Raw genomic sequence first — 8595 nt, 5'->3', positions numbered from 1 at the left:
TTTTTTTTCAGATTGGGTTTCCTCCCTTGTTTCTGTAGTTGATTCTTTACTTCAGATGCTATGAGTTCAGAGAATTCTTTTTTTATTTCAGAAAAGCATTGTACTCTGAGCTCCTGTATAACTTTCTGCTGTTGTTTATTTACTATTGATGCTATTAATTCTTGCCTTTGAGCTGAGCTAGTGTCCTCTGCACTTGTTCTGGGTGGGCATTCATTTTCCTCCATATGTTTCTGCATTTGATTCTTTACTGCAGATGTTATTAATTCAGGGATTTCTTTTTTTATTGCCAATCTGAGTTCCTCTATACCTTTCTGCAGCTGTTTCTTTATTTCAGAAGTTGTTGATTCATTGCTTTCAGCTGTGTTATTCCCAAGTTTTTCTTTGTTAGTGCCCTCTGCACTTGTTATTTGTGGGCTTGGGTTCTGAGGTTGCATTTTGTTCCTTGTCATCATTTTGTGTAGCATTGTCTTCTGACCTTTGTTGTAGATCTTTGTTGCATTTATATCCTTAGCACGTACTGAAGTTCAGGTGCAGATCTACAAAGTTTGGATTTATCCAGGTGTGCCTGGCTTGGGTCTGGCTGCTGTGCTCAGCTCCTTCCTGCTGCTGCCCTTGAGGGTGAACTTGTTGTGCCCCTCTGGCAAGATTTTCTGCTCCTGGACTAGCTAGTTGGTTCTATCCTCTACACTCTCTGCAGGGATTGCACCTGCGTGCTTACACCCCAGTCCGTATGCCAGGTTTGAGCTGAGCCTGGAGGAGACAAGGTGGAGTAGGGGGGAGAGGCAGCTCTCCCACACAGTCACCAGGTCTTGGCTAGGCCTGAGTCTTGGGGTTCCCAGACTGTGGCAGATATTCCTACTCGGCTGGCAGGGTGGGGGATTTGCTGCGGAGTGGTGGGGGGCGTCCCAAGGGGGTAGAAGAGGGTCTCACCCATACTGCGACTGGGCTCGACCAGTAATAGGTCTCGCTGGTGCAGGGTAGCCGGAAGCTCTCCCACTCACTCACAGGACCTGGGCTAGGACTGTTCCATCAATCATCTTAAGGGATACACTCTGTGCTGTAGCAACTTGGAATGTTACTTATTAGTATAAGTTATATTGGCCAAGTCAATAGCCACTTTTCTCTAAAGATGACTGTATCATTTTACTTTGGACCAAACAGTGAGGTTCTTGTATTAGAACAAGGCCAAACCATTTGAGGCTACAATGCCTTCAACAAGTTACTCCGTGCTTTTTTGCTGGCCATGTTCTTGGACGCTATACCCTTGACACCAGTGATTAATGCAGCCCTTGGCTCATGGTCCAGACTGGGCCAATGAGGATTGTATCTGAAATATTTAAGTACAATTATTAGGCCTATTTCTCTGGCTTTTGAGAGGTTATAAGCCTGAAACTGTTGATGACTTCCATAAAATGAAAGAAGTCATTTCAAAATAAAGCCAATATATAGAAAGGAAGTCAGCTATATTTTCATGCCAATATCTGAGCCTTTGAATCCAATTATTCCTGAAATCAGATACATGGCTGTTATTTTCCAGGTCTTTAAGACAATAATTCTTTCAAATTCTAAGTGAATTTGGAACTGAATCCCTGCTCCTTGTATCCAATACCAATATTACATGGATTAAAACTGAAGATATCTGTCGATTTTGCTACTGGTAACACCCTACCAATTTGTTCTCTTGCCCCAAATTCAAGGATCATCTGACCTGCAGAGTAGTAATGTTTGCATTGTCTTAAAGGTCTGAGCCAAGAATTTAGGGCTCTAAAAGCTCAAAATCGTCCCTACCCACTCTCAAAGAGATGAGCCTATTAGAAACTCAATGCTTTCTTTAGACAGAGTGAGAAGTACAAGTTGGTATATATCAGCTTAGGCCCTTGAAGTTATCCTATAGTCACCCATTTATATTGACTATGGCTTATGGCTTATTATTGTGCTTATTATATGGCTTATCATATGGTCTTATCATATTGAAGAGAGAAAGTTCCTATTTTCCTCCATGCTACAAAATTCCTAAAATTCTTTACCCCAATCTTGATAATTTTGAATTTTCTATAAAGAAGATTCCTGGGACCAGGCTAGAGATCCAGAACCTTAGTACTAGGGCTGGGTATACAGCTCAGCAGCATAAGCACCTGCCTGTCAAGTGCAAGGTCTAGAGTTCAACTACCAATACCACAAAAAAAGAACCCTGGTACAAATGTAAACATTATGTACTCTGCATATGCACAAAAATAATACACAGTAAAAGAATCAGGAGATGGGTTGAGGGGAGAGGAAGAGAAGGGAAAAGGGATGAAAAAAATGAATCAAGATGGATTATATCCCAACTTCCCTAAACATTCTGTACTAAAAATATATACTAAAAGGTACACATGGCTGCATGTATTGTAGTGAGAGGAGAGAGCCTTTACTACATTTATTTATGCTGCTAACAAACATTTAAAAGAGTTATCTAAGGCCCAATCCTAATACAATGACATTTTAATCCCTCTTTAATATCAAAACATAGTTCATCAGCTCAAAAAGTCTCAGAATAGGAAGCAGCTCCTTTCAATATGGTTGGGAAGGTGGCTATGTGTTATCCCAGCAGCGTCACATCCCTGCCATACTTAATCAAGAAGACATATTTGGGCTAATTTATGCTACAGAAATCTCACTGGTATAGATCTTACTGGAATCAATTATTTGGAGAAACAAAAATAGCTTCCCCCCCAAATCAATAAGAAGTCTCAGGAGTAGTACTGAATTTAGAAAACATAAACCACGTTTTGAATACAAATTAAACTCTTTGACTCTAGACTATGGAATATTATTAATCTGTTGTGTACATGTATGCAAAATACATTAGGAATAACAAACATCTGAAATCTACTTACATTTACTTATGCATATTTATTTTTGAGTCGGCATCAATATTTGTCATGTTTTTTCTCTACCAGTAAAGAATAAATGTATAAGTTCTTACCTGCAGTCATATCTTCATATTCCAATTGTTTTACTTATCTCAATCAAACATTATGTTGCTAAGAGTCAATATTTAAATAAAAGCAATTTTCTGTATTATAATATGAGTGATCCAATTCCACTTTTTAAGTGTTCAAATTAGTTTGGCAATTATCCTAGTTAGTTCAGCTTTTAAGATTATGGAGTAGTCTTCTGAGTGGTTGGCTAAGAAACGACATTAAGTCCATTTCTAAAAACATTTATATGTTGAGCACGTCTCACTCAGTCCCAAATATAAAATGCATTTTACAAGTAAGAGGGAAATAAAGTGATGACTTAGGAACTAAAATAGCCAAGCAAAGAGACTAAGTACGCTTGGGGTTGGTATAAGACTGCAACAACCAGAATTTGCATGGTAAATCTGGACAGCACTAAACTCAATTCTGGTAGATTTCAGGAAAGATGGGGAAGACACATGGGAGTGAAAGAGAAAAGAAACATTGAATATAAACAAAACCATGTGATTTTCACTGTATACCAAATTTATAACAGAACTCTAAATAAAAATATAATTTCAGTAATATTTGAATATTGTATATACTCATAGACTGTATCCTAAAAACAAAAAGGATAGTAAAGACATAAGCAAATTTAATTTGCTTGTTGTTGATTATGGTCTGGAATTAGAATTATGAAATTATTTTGTGTATATTGTAAAACAGAACCAATGTCTTAAATCCACGAATGTTTTGGAGAACCAGGATTCTAAACATAGGAAGAATAAAACATAAAATGGGCAAAGACGTAAGGTGAAAAAAATATATGATATTAAGACTTGTATTGTTAAAATTGTAAATGGAGCTGACTGCTATATAACTATGTGCATATTTGTTGGGACAGCTGTCCCATATTTTGTATATTGGAATAAAGATTTCTATAAATTAACTAAAAGTAAACATTCTAAATTAAGTCCCGCTTCTAAGTCATATGGCTTCTGTCTTGGAAATTTTACCAATTGCAGGCGTCAGGATGCTTAGGAAAGAAGAGAGAAAGAGATATTGTGCTACTTGGGTCTTGTGACTTCTAATCATCAATATAGGTTGCTTGCTTTCTTTGATAGCAGTAGAAAGATCTCATTTTCATGACATACTATTCTTGATACTTTATTTTAAGGATACTTTTCATTAGAGATTCTCTTGAGGTGTTTGGTTAGGAGGTGGGAGGCTAAGATGCTCATATCCTGGCTCTTCAGTGAACTCCACTGTGTCACCTTGACAACTCACTTAACCTCTCTGTGCTTCAGTCTCCCTGTCTTGTAAAATGGGAGTAATACCTACCTCACAGAGTGGTTGTGGGGATTACTTAGGAATGATGTCTGTAAAGCACTTAAGGCTCTTAAAGAACGCCTTATATAAATATAAAATAATATCTATGAAAGTTGGTTTATTTGTGAAAAAAATTAAAAAGATATGTATTATGTCAATATTTATTTAAAATGTATTTTTTTTAGTTGTGTCCATGTGAAGGGTTTAAAGTAATGAAATTATGATTGCAAAAAAGCATGAATAATAGCCATAGCTCGATGTCCAATTTCTATTCTCCATGCATAGAATTTCTCAGGGTAGGGTGGAGGAGCTGATTCCAGATATAAAGCAAAGTATGCAAGACCTCATATTATGCCAAAATGCAAGGAAGCATTCCAAAGGCTATAGGGGCATAGGAAAAGGACAGAAGCTAGTTTCCACAGGCCAGATTTAAAATATATCGGTGAGCTACAGCTGAGTAAAAGATTTCATTAAGGAGAGGAAAAGGTTTGGGGGAGGCTCATATGAACATAATAATACTAATCCTCATACATGATGTAGCAGAAGGAATATTATTTTCAAAATCTATATTCTACCAATTCCAATGTAACTGAGTCAAGTAAAAAATATCTCAGGATGCTAAAATCATTTGGTGTAAATTTAGAGAGACTCTGGTTAGCCTCTAAAGGGTCACATTATAGTTGGGGTGAAATAAAGGACATTAGTTTCCATGGCTAGATGAGCAGCTGACATCCTGATCTGGAACAGTGAAAATGGAGGAGCATCTTTGCAGTACTTCTACGCCCCATGTTGTCTTGAACCTACTTATGCAAGTATCAGAAAAGTAAGATTAGGCCATGAAACAATAAAACTGGTTTAGATTCTTGAAAAAAGATCTTGGCAGGGGCATTGGGTTGAAAGTAATATGTGTAGAATAAAGAAACTTAGAAATGTGTGGTTCTTAGTTGTATCTTCATTTAAAAAATAAATAAAAGGAAGACATAACCATGAAGAAAATTTTAGAAGAGTTGACAAATTTTTCAAGTGAAAAATAGCACCTTGATTTCTTAGTGATAATATTACTGGGATGAGTTAGGAAAATAACTTTGTTCATAGGTTAAATGAGTTCAGATATTTGTGTGAGGGAATATTTAGGCAGTTACTTAAGTGGAGGAGATAAAGTTAAAGTATTGCAATTCCTGTCCTATTTAATTGTTCCACAAAAATAAAAATGGAGAGAGAGAAGAACCAAACAAAGTTGACAAAGTACTAACAATTGGGAATCTAGCTGAAATATACAAGGGTGTTTGTTCTTTTAAATTGCCTGTAGCTTTGACATTTGTCAAAATAAAAAGAAATAAAACCCAATTCTTCACCTTGTGCAGTCATAGTTCAGTTGAACTATAAAACACAATGTGCCAGCACCCTTCCTGAGTCTCTTAAGTGGATTTTGTGGTATCTCCTTAATTGGCCAAAGTTGTTTTAATAAATCTGTAAGATTGTTTCTGATTAAATTACAGGGAAAAGTCAAATAAAGCAAAGATCACATTAATGATCAAAGGAGTGGGGGAATCTGTCAAAATGTTATTTCATTTTATAACTCGGTTGTGTCACTTTGTTATTTTTAATCCCAGATAGAGAAATTTAAATTTGTTTTAAAAGAATGTGTGAAGCAAATTCCAGTAGAGTTCATTCTTACCAATTTATATGTCTGGTAAAGTCATATTTTGTTAGGTTTAAATGTGTTTTAATTTTCTCAGCCAAGAATGAAAAAGTCCCATTAAAAATTAGATGGAACGTTGGCAGATTGTGTTGGGTTTATTTATTTATCTATTTTTACATTTATGTGCTAATTCCTCACTTCTTGATTACTCTTATGGAAATTAAAGGAAAGAAGTGTGAAAATGGCTTCCAGAACATTCTCATTTGAAAAAAGCAAAAGTGCCCAGAAGCAACTGTGTGACCATCTTTTTAGTTTTTATGCTTTATTTTTGTGATGGGGAAAGCCAACAAGGGATAAAGAATGTAATTAGAAGAGAAAAAAACCCTCTTATTTAGCTAGAACTAAATATTTTACCTACTGGAAGTTGCTTGCAACAACTTTTTTTTTAAAAAAATGTATATATTTTCAGTGCACGTGGTTTACAATCATCTTGGAGAGTGGCATACGTACATAGTATAGCTTGTTTCTCTTTTTAATCCTTTCCCCTTTCCTCCCAATTTCCCTATCTCCAATTTCATTCTTGTTGATATTATTAATCTAAGCTTCTGTTTATGGTATATAATATTTATATACTTTGAGGTTATTAAGTTCCTGTATATGGCATGTTATTCTACTTATTTCCCTTTCTCTTACCCCTCACTTCTTGACTTTCATCCCTTAAACCCCTTCCCATTTGCAAGAGATCCATCATTCCCTTGCTTCCTTCTATCTAGTCTTTATTTTTTTTATATTTTGCCTTACTCAAACGAAAAATACCATACCATATAATATATAAACTTGAGTGACTGGTTTATTTTACTTAATATTAAATTTCCTGGTATATGCTGTTTCCTAAAATGTCTCTATCCTTCCTTATAGTCAAGTAATATTCATTGTGTATAGACATGATATTTTCTTTATCCAGGCATCTGTTGATGTGTGTATATGGGATGCTTCCAGGATTTATCTATTATGGATTGTGCTGCTATAAACATTGATATGCATGTGTTGGAGTACTTTGATGTCTAAAGATCTCTGGAGAAAATACCCGGAAGGGAGATAGCAAGGTCCTATGGAATTTCGATTTTACTTCTTTGAGAAATCTCCATACTGATTTCCATAATGTTTGTACTAGTTTATATTCTCATTAACAATGTAAGAGGGTTCCACTTTCACCACAGAATTTTTTATGTTTTTGATTTCTTGATAATAGTGGTTCTTTCTGGTGTAAGATAAAATCTTAACATTGTTTCAATTTGCATTTCTCTAATGGCCAGGGCTATTGAACATTGTTTTCTATATTTGTTGGCCATCTTTATATATAAAATGTCTATTCATTTCACCATCCCATTTCCTGATTGGGTCTTTTTTTTTAATGTGGTGTAACTTTTGTTGTTCTTCTTCTTCTTTATATATTCTAGATATTAGTCTTTTGCCTGAGAAAGAACTAGAAAATTTTTTCCTATTCTATTAGTTGTTTCTTCACTTTACAAATGAACTTCCTTGCGGTACAGAAGCTATTTTTATTTGATATAATCCTATTTGTTGATTCCTACTGTTTTTTCTTGTCCAATTGTGGTTCTGTTTAGAAAATCCTTTCCAGTAAGTATGACTTCAAGTGTTTCACCTATTTTATGTTTCTGTTGGTTCATTGTTTCAGTTTTAATGTTTAGATCTTTGATCTTTTTTATTATAATTTAGTAAATGGTGAAAAATGTTAGTCTAGTTTCAATTTTCTGCAAACAGAGACCCAGTTTTCCTAGCACCACTTGTTGCATAAGCTATCTTTTTTCCAACGTATGCTTTTGGTCTTTTTGTCAAAGATCAAATAGCTGAATGTGTCTGGGGTTATTTCTGTATACTCTCTCCTGTTCCTCTTATTCACATGTCTGTTTTTGCTCCAGTACCACACTGTGTGTACCACTGTTGCAGGTTAGTATAGTTTGAAGTCATGTATTGATCCTACTGTGCTTTTGTTACCCTGGATTGATTTTGCTTTTCTGGATCTCTTTTGTTTCCATGTGAATTTTAGAATTACTTTCTCTAGATCTAAAAAACATGGTATAAATATTGTGATTGGTACTGCACTGAATCAGTATAACAGTTTTGTGAGTATGGTTGTTGTATGAAAACATTGGTTCTACCCATCCAGGAGCAGGGGACATCTTTCCATTTTTCATGTCCTCTTCAATCTCCTTTTTTAGAGTAGCTTAGTTTTCTTTGTAAGGTCTTTCACTTCCTTGGTTAGATTAATTCCTACAAATTTTAGTTTTCTTAACACTATTGCAAGCGATATTTTTTCTTTTCTTTTTTTTTTCTCGGAATGCCTTCAGGGCAGGTTTGGCTGGCTTGAGTTGTGGGGATCAAACCACAGCAACCTGAGCCTGAATGCTTGTAGAAGCAGCCACTTAAAGAACTGAGCTAAGGGGCAGGCCCCCGATATTTTTTCATAATTCCTTTTTCACTTAAGTCATTGTTTTTTTTTTTTTGTTTATTTTATTTTATTTTTTTTCAAAGTTTCATTGACAAACAGATAGCAATGAGACAGTTTCAAATCATATCGGAAGGACAGTTTCAACAAATAATACACTGCATATATTCTTCTTAGTGGTTAATTGCTGTACAAGATGCGGACTTGTGATC

This window comes from Octodon degus, unplaced genomic scaffold (genome assembly GCF_000260255.1).
Source record: "Octodon degus isolate 3935 unplaced genomic scaffold, OctDeg1.0 scaffold00012, whole genome shotgun sequence".
In the NCBI taxonomy this organism is placed as follows: Eukaryota; Metazoa; Chordata; class Mammalia; order Rodentia; family Octodontidae; genus Octodon; species Octodon degus.
This window is presented reverse-complemented; position numbering follows the sequence as displayed.